Source organism: Capra hircus, chromosome 20 (genome assembly GCF_001704415.2).
Source record: "Capra hircus breed San Clemente chromosome 20, ASM170441v1, whole genome shotgun sequence".
Classification (NCBI taxonomy): domain Eukaryota; kingdom Metazoa; phylum Chordata; class Mammalia; order Artiodactyla; family Bovidae; genus Capra; species Capra hircus.
In genome coordinates, this window is record NC_030827.1 from 12,182,543 (window position 1) to 12,191,773 (window position 9,231).

Genomic DNA, 9,231 nt, shown 5'->3' on the forward strand with positions numbered 1-9,231 from the left:
TCTGTATTGCATATCCCAATGTATTCATTCACTCAACAATTACCTATTACTGGCCCACAAAGTGCAAGGGTATAAAGGATAGAGAGTGACAAAACACAGTGATCCAATCAGTCTTATCAGGAAAGCACATATTACACACACACACACACACACACACACACACACACACATGTGTATTTGCAATAGCACCAAGATCACCAAAGCTATGTGCTGGGTCTTGTGACTTGACAATATCCTAGCGGTCTTGTCTCCTCCTTTCCAGCCTTCACAAAATATCCTTGTGCTTCCCGTTTCCCAGTCAGGAAGCCCTAAAATGCAGCCTTGGGGTTGAAAATGCCCACTTGTGGTACAAAAGACCCATTTATGAGTAACAGACAATACTGATGTTTTAATCCCCCAAGAACTGCATTTCTGCTGAGAAATATTTAAAATTAGGGCAGTCAAACATATGTCGGTTGTTGAGCTGACCATAAATGTAGCCTAGGTAATGTTCCTCAGTTAGACATGATAATCCTCTTCACAAAAGCCGCATAAGCATATTATGTGTTTATACTAAACCCTTCAGCTTGTTGGTGACAAGTGGCTGAGACAATTCACATGGGACACAGACCCAGGACTACAAATGAGAAAGGAAGTGACTCCTTTTATGCCATACAAATGTATTCATATCTATCCTTGGTGATTCACTCACTAGAGATATAAAAAAACTCATTAATAGATAGCTTTAAGTATACTATGGCTCTGTGTAAAATGGAGGTTCCTTTGTAAAGTCCTCGTGGTATATTTCCTTAAAAAATGATTCTTACCTTTTTCTGAAAGCCTAAATGAACTTTAGGTAGTAACAAGCATATTTCTTTTATTCTCTGATTTATTATTGGTTCCTGTACTCAGCACACATTTAGACACTATACTTGGAATTAAATACAAATAAAGCACAGCCCCTGCTCTCGAAATGCCCACAGTCCAATTATTAAAGCACAGAAGAGGGAGTGATCACTACTCAAAGATTAACTTGAGTCTTAATGGAGCTAGGTCCTAAAAAGAATTACGTAGCCATTATTCACAAAAGGTGACCTCTTTGCATGCCAGGCCAAGTAAATTTTGAAGGGGGGAAGCCCAGAGGCTTATGAGAGTGCAGTGAAGAAACTTTTATATTTAGAGCTTGGTTTGATTAAATATTAATTTATTAATAATATACAGACTGTAGCCCGCCAGGATCCTCTGTCCATGGAATCCTCTAGGCAAGAATACTGGAGTGGGTAGCCATTCCCTTCTTCAGGGGATCTTCCTGACACAGGAATCAAACTCATGTCTTCTGCATTGCAGGCAGATTCTTCACTGTCTGAGCCACCAGGAAAGTCCAATATTTAAATATTAATTTCTATTCTAAAAGAGTCTTCAAAGTATCTAAAAATTTTTAAAAACACATTGACTATGGACCTTAAGTGCTTCTATCTAAAAAAAACCCATGGACTTTAAGGGCTTCTCTCTAAATAAAACCGTCCTAGAAATCCCATCTTCAATCTGAGCTTCAGGGCTTATAAAAACACTGTTTATTAAAAGCATGTGTTCTGCAGAAAGAAAGATAAACTCAAAGTCCTAAGAACAAATGTGGGGGAAAAGTCAGAGCATAGTGAGTGCTTTTACAGTTAACTTGAACAAACACACCCAGAATTACCAACAAAATAGATATTTACAGGAGGGCAAACAGTATGAATGTCACTCTAACAGCCCAGTTTCACTTTCACAGCCATAAAGTAATGACCAATATTTTCTTCACCACTTTTTCATCCTTACTTCTCAACATCCCCGACAGGTACCACCTGATGAAATTTATATTATTCCACAGCAGAAGTCTACAGAGGTTAAGAGTTTGACACAAATACATTAACTCAGGATAGCAGAGATGAGGCTGGATTTCAGGCCCAGGGCTTAGTCTATCATTCTACTTGCAAAACAGTTCTGGACAACACTTTCAAAAATGAGCTATAAATCAAAAAGGAAATGAACTCTGAGTCACCTCATAACTGATCCAAAACACCTCAATTCAGAGCCACCACCCTCCAACTCCAAGTGACCGAGGGCCAAGAAATCTCATAGATCTTGCATCTTTCATGCTGAAACAGTGAATTTCTGCTTGGATCTGCAGAAATTCCTCTCCCCTCTCTTCTTATCCCTCAAAATACAGCAAGTGTTATTTCCTTTTGCTATACTCTCTGGGGAGAGAAAGGACTTGTCTTGTGTGTCCATTAATTTTTTCTATTGTTATCTCATACTAAGTTTTTTTTTAATTTTAATTGCAGTTTGATAAATTTAGCAAGTGTAAAATTTGGTATAACTATTATTCCTGTGAAGATATAAAACATTTTCATCACCTAAGAACTGAAGCCTTTCTCAGTCAATTCCTCTCTATCCCCAAAAGAGGCAATAACAACACTGACTTCTAATTCCATAGAATAATTTTGCCTGTATTAAAATTTCATAAAAATGTAGTTATCCAATATGTACTTTTTTGCGTGCCTGGCTCCTTTCACACAGCATGTTTTTGAGATTCTCCATGTTATTGGGTATATTGGTACTTTGTTCCTTTTAACTGTTGAGTAGTATTACATTACATTACTATACCACAACTATTTGTCCATTACCCTATTGATGGCCATTTGAGTTATTTTAATTAATAGGCTGCTAGTAATTAATCTTCCACATATATACCTGAAGAAAGCTTTTTGGGAACAATTGTTTTCATTCTTCTTGAATAAATACTGAAAAGAATCATAAATCAGTTATAAGTTTAACTTTGTAATAAAATAATTTTTGCTAACCTGCAAAGCTTTTTTTCTTTGGAGGCTACAGTATTTTACCCTCTCACCAGTAATAAACTTCTGTTCCACATCCTGGGTAAAAGTTGTAATTCGTCTTTTTAATTTTAGCCAATTCAGAAGGTATGTAGTGGTATCTCATTATGGTTTTACTCTTTACTTCTCTGATAACTACACTGATCACTTTTTTCATATTTAGGTAGTCCATTAATAAATTTTCTTTGTGAAGTGTCTGTTCAAGTTTTTTATCCAATTTTTAATTGGGATATTTGTCTTTTATTATTAAGTCATAGGAATCCTTTATAGATTCTTGATATAAGAACTTATTATATTTGTATTTTGTGAATATTTTCTGCCAGCCTATTTATTTTTTAATATCTACTGCTTATGATATGAGATAGGAGTTTGGTTTCCCTGTTTTTTCTTTCCTTCAGTTCAGTTCAGTCGCTCAGTCATGGCCGACTCTTTGCGATCCCATGAATCGCAGCACACAAGGCCTCCCTGTCCATCACCATCTCCTGGAGTTCACTCAAACTCACATCCATCGAGTTGGTGATGCCATCCAGCCATCTTATCCTCTGTTGTCCCCTTCTCCTCCTGCCCCCAATTACTCCCAGCATCAGAGTCTTTTCCAATGAGTCAACTCTTCACATGAGGTGGCCAAAGTACTGGAGTTTCAGCTTTAGCGTCATTCCTTCCAAAGAACACCCAGGACTGATCTCCTTCAGAATGGACTCGTTGCACCTCCTTGCAGTCCAAGGGACTCTCAAGTCTTCTCCAACACCACAGTTCAAAAGCATCAATTCTTCGGTGCTCAGCCTTCTTCACAGTCCAACTCTCACATCCATACATGACCACAGGAAAAACCATAGCCTTGACTAGACGGACCTTTGTTGGCAAAGCAATGTCTCTGCTTTTCAATATGTTATCTAGGTTGGCCATAACTTTTCTTCCAAGGAGTAAGCGTCTTTTAATTTCATGGCTGCAGTCACCATCTGCAGTGATTTTGGAGTCCCAAAAATAAAGTCTGACACTGTTTCCATTGTTTCCCCATGTATTTGCCATGAAGTGATGGGACCAGATGCCATGATCTTCATTTTCTGAATGTTGAGCTTTAAGCCAACTTTTTCACTCTCCACTTTCACTTTCATCAAGAGGCTTTTTAGTTCCTCTTCACTTTAGTTCCTCAGAGATATCTAATTATTCTAGCACTAGTGGCTCAGATGGTAAAGAATCTGCATGCAATGCAGGGGAGCTCGGTTCAATCCCTGGGTCCAGATAATCCCCTGGAGAAGGGAATGGCAACCCACTCCATGCCTGGAGAAGTCTATGGACAGAGGAGCCTGGCAGGCTACAGTCCTTGGGCTTGCAAAAAGTTGGACGTGACTAAAGGACTAACATTTTCACTTTCCCTTTCTTCACTGGATTGCTTTGGAACATTCATCAAAAATCAACTGAATCTATTACTGGACTCTCTTTTGCTCCGTTGGTCCATTTGTCTAACCTCACTTCAGCCATACTGTCTTATTAACTGTAGCTTTATGGTCCATTTGAAAATCAATTAATATAAGTTACTCAACTTTGTTCTTTGTTCTAGTCTAGATGCTCTACTTTCCCTATAAACATGAGAATTAGCTTGTCAATTTCAACAACAATAACAAAAATGCATCTGGGATTTTTATTGAGATTGCATTGAATCTGTACATCAATGTGAGGGAAGTTGATATTTTTAACAATAGAGATGTTTTTATCTTATACTTTTGATTTATGTATTAAAGGCTATTTACTTCATTCTGATTAATGGGAATACTAATTAACTAAATATGCTTCCCTGGTAGCTCAGAGGTTAAAGCGTCTGCCTGCAATGCGGGAGACCTGGGTTCGATTCTTGGGTTGGGACGATCCCCTGGAGAAGGAAATGGCAACCCACTCCAGTATTTTTGCCTGGAAAATCCCTTGGACGGAGGAGCCTGGTGGGCTACAGTCCATGTGGTCACAAAGAGTCGGACACAACTGAGTGACTTCACTTTCATTTTCTAATTAACCAAAGAGGAAAAGGAAGGAAAGATGGTGCAGGGACTAAAATAGTCTGTTAAAGGGATCAGTTTTACCCTAGTCTGTGAAAAATATTTTATCCATATTCTTTTTTAAACGGTTTTTAGTATAAAGCATCCTCAGCCCTCTTCTCTTTAGTCCCTTGATTCTATTTAACAGATGTTCCAAACATTTTACAGCTTGGTTTCCATTGATTTCTTTGACTGTGCTCAGAAAATATAACCACAGAATGTTCTCATGCCATTGAGGTATTAAGGAGAAAGTATAACATTCTTTTAAAAACTATGTCCTGTAGTCCTGGCCAGATAGGAAGCATTTTTAAAAGAGATATGAACAAACATCTCCTCCACTGTTTCTCCTTAAACCGATATGAAATAGGTACTATTCTTGGTTTGGGAATATAAGTAAATGACAATGTGTAATTGGCAGGTTTCTCACAGGGCTCGACTGGTCTGATGTCATCTGTGCATAAGTGAGCAGGAGATACTTATATTAAAAAGAAAAAAAAAAGAAAAAAACCTGCTGATGCAGCTTGGGCCAGGAAAGAATTCAATATAACAACACTGATGCACTGCACTGATAAGAGCAGGCTTCTAAAATTTTCAGAGCTCTGCAGCAGACATTTGTGGGCACTGTAGATATTATAAAACTGTGTCTCTTTCAATTCTGAACTATTGGCATGCATGAATACTAATCAGAACATAAATCACAGTGACTATATTAATACAGTTTATGAGGTTTCTGAACTTAAATTTTGAACTTTTTAGCAATTAAAAAAGAGTAATAAAAATTCTCTTCAGTCAGTCTAATGATCATGATATAAGAAGGTTATTCATTTGAACTAAATCAGATACAAACTGGAAGAAGCTTGAGGACTGCTCAGAACCAGGAGATGAAAGAGGAGAAAAAAAAAAAATCAAGAGTAGGTCCAGTACCTCTCTCAGCCCCTTCTAGATAAAACTTTTCAACTGTTTACTAACAATTGGTAATTAATACCAATTAACATTCAGAAAACAAAGATCATGGTATCTGGTCCCATCACTTCATGGTAAATAGATGGGGAAACAGTATCAGACTTTATTTTGGGGGGCTCCAAAATCACTGCAAATGGTGATTGCAGTCATGAAATTAAAAGACGCTTACTCCTTGGAAGGAAAGTTATGACCAACCTAGAGAGCATATTGAAAAGCAGAGACATTACTTTGCCAATAAAGGTCCGTCTAGTCAAGACTATGGTTTTTCCAGTCATGTACAGATGTGAGAGTTGGACTGTGAAGAAAGCTGAGCACCGAAGAATTGATGCTTTTGAACTGTGGTGTTGGAGAAGACTCTTGAGAGTCCCTTGGACTGCAAGGAGATCCAACCAGTACATTCTAAAGGAGATCAGCCCTGGGATTTCTTTGGAAGCAATGATGCTAAAGCTGAAACTCCAGTACTTTGCCACCTCATGTGAAGAGTTGACTCATTGGAAAAGACTCTGATGCTGGGAGGGATTGGGGGCAGGAGGAGAAGGGGACGACTGAGGATGAGATGGCTGGATGGCATCACTGACTCGAAGGACGTGAGTTTGAGTGAACTCCAGGAGATGGTGATGGACAGGGAGGCCTGGCATGCTGCGACTCATGGGGTCGCAAAGAGTCAGACACGACTGAGCGACTGAACTGAGCTGAACTGAACTGAACCATCAGAATTGAAGGCAACTTCATCCTTCTAATTGTCTGGGCCAAAACCATGGAGTCATTGTTGACTCGTGTGTCTTAGATCCAATCTACAGGGAATCCTGTTTGCTCTACCCTCAAACAGATGTTAAATTTGAACTATTCACGCTACCACCACTGTTCCTTTCCCACCCATGCTACCACTATTTCTCAATTACATTATTCCGATATCCTAAGTGAACTTCCTGTTTCCAGTCCTCACTTTCTTATATCCTAGTTTCAACCCAACAGCTGGAGCAATCATTTTACAATGAAGGTATATCCTGTCACTAATTTGCTCAGAACTCTGAAGTGGCATCTCATTTTTTTGAAAAACAAGCAAACAACAATCACAAAACATGGAAGATCTTTATGTGGTCTACACATGCTGGTGTAGAACCATCAGCATCAAGCAGTCAATAATGCCATGGTCCAGTAACCAGGTCTATGTTTATGCACAAGGCAGAATAGACTACTTCCAACATCTAATGATATGACTTTATGGAGCTAGAAAGTCTCCATCATTTAAAAAACCCTCCTCTTGCTGATGAAAATTAGAAGTTCAAGCAAGGTGATCTTTATGTCTGACCTTATGACTTTGATCTTTGTTGAATAATATATATTCAAGGGAAAAAAATGTATGCTCTTAGAAATAATATACATTTAAGAGAGTGTTGATTTCTCATACTCTTCTTGGCAGGAAATTTTGATAGAAAGATAGCATGAGCACTACAATAAGGAAATAGGAAATGGAATAAAATCTTACAGAATATGGAGGCAGATAACAGAGACCACAAGCATAACTGCATCACAATTTTACCAAGGGTCAAAACTAAAAAGTAATTTAGTAAAAATGGTGGCTCAGACGGTAAAGAGTTTGCCTGCAATGTGGGAGACCTGGGTTCAATCCCTGGGTTGGGATGATGCCCCGGAGAAGGAAATGGCAACCCACTCCACTATTCTTGCCTGGAAAATCCCAAGACAGAGGAGCCTGGCAGCCTACAGTTAATAGGGTGGCATAAAGTCGAGACACAACTGAGCGACTTCATTCCACTTTCAATTCTCTTTTACAAATTCACTGTCAAAAATAATAGTAATAATAATAATAGTAATACTTGTTGCAACAATTCAGTGCAGAAATATATAAAGAAGAATCTCTACTTCTATCTCTAATTCTATACCCATCACCATCAAGATACATTATTTTAACAGTTTAGTACATTTATATTTAAAGTATAACTCTAACGCTGAGTTTAAATATTTTATAATCAATTCCATTATAGTTTCCTTGGATTAAGCTTATTTTTCAAAAAATTATTTTAGATTTCTGTAGAATATTTGAAGATAATTATTTTATTAAAAAGAAAGGTGATCTAATGTAAAAGAACTTTTATTACATCTCTAAATCTGGCAAACTAGCTCATTAAGCAATTTTTTGCTTAAGTTGAGATTTTTGTGAAAGGTCATGCATTCTTTCAAAAGAAGGAAATGAGATGCTATTTTCCCAGTGGGAAATTTACAGAATTACTTTTTTGTTGTTTTTTACATTGAAAGTACACTTGGATAAATTAATAATTTCTTTAACTGAATCCCTATTTCAGTGACAGCCTCTGTTCAGAGCACACTGTTCATGAATTATTCTAAATCTTCATAACAAGGAGAGAGCTTTATTCTGGTTTTAATGATTGCACAGTTAAGGACTAGAAATTACTCCAAGATTTTTGGAAATCTAGAAACAGAATATGTTCAAACTAGGATTTCTCTGATCTTTAGAGACTTGTCTACCTAATATAACATTCAGATTCTAAGATTTTTTTCCTTTTTTTAGTCTGGTCTGGAAACTTTCAAAAGAATAATTTTAGACTAAAATATTCCATATATGTGTGTATATATATATTTTTTAAGGTGTCAAGTATACTTTATTTCTTCAAACATGCCTTATTTTAATGGGTACATAGTACTTTTACTTGGAATTAATTATGAGTTGATTTTGAAACAATTCAGTATTAAACCAGCTGGGATGATTACTGTTCTCTCCATTCCTTTGGGATGACTCTGCCAACAGGCGATGGGTTCCACTCTATTCCAGTTTGTGTTGCCGTATATACCCATACAGCAACACAGAAAGCGGCTCCACTAGCTAATATGGCATTACCATATTTGTCATGGAAATCAGGTGCCCGCTTCTGGTGGATCTGCCTTGCCACTGCTTGCTGAATGCTTTCAGCTCTCAGACGATTTACTGCGTTTTTGGCCAAGGGAAACATCCTGAGGTTGACCGTAAAACGGCTGCAACTACAGCTGCTGGCCTCTAGCAATTCGGCATCTAGCACCCTTGCAGAGTCATATATATATATATATATATATATATACACATTTGTTTTTCCTAAAACAAATGGGAAACACATATTTCTTTTGCTAAAATGGAGAAATAACCAAAGTAACAAAGTATTACAATCAACTCAGGATAGAATAACTTTGTATATGCAAGCCATAGTGAGTGACACCTTTGGTTTCTCAGAACCATTTTAGAATACAGGAAAAGAAACAGAAATCAAGGTAGAATGTGGGTAGGCCCTGTTCTAAAACAAAGTCAGAAGGCAAAGTGCTAGACTGATATGGTACGGGAACTAAGCAGATAGATGTAGCAGAACCACATT

General features: G+C 37.5%; 1 pseudogene across 1 annotated transcript; it reads right to left on the minus strand.

The window, feature by feature from the left end:
- Window positions 8,468-8,910, minus strand: LOC102189349 (annotated as a pseudogene). Its single transcript, XR_001296958.2, has one exon. The product of XR_001296958.2 is annotated as a cytochrome c oxidase subunit 7B, mitochondrial pseudogene (transcript).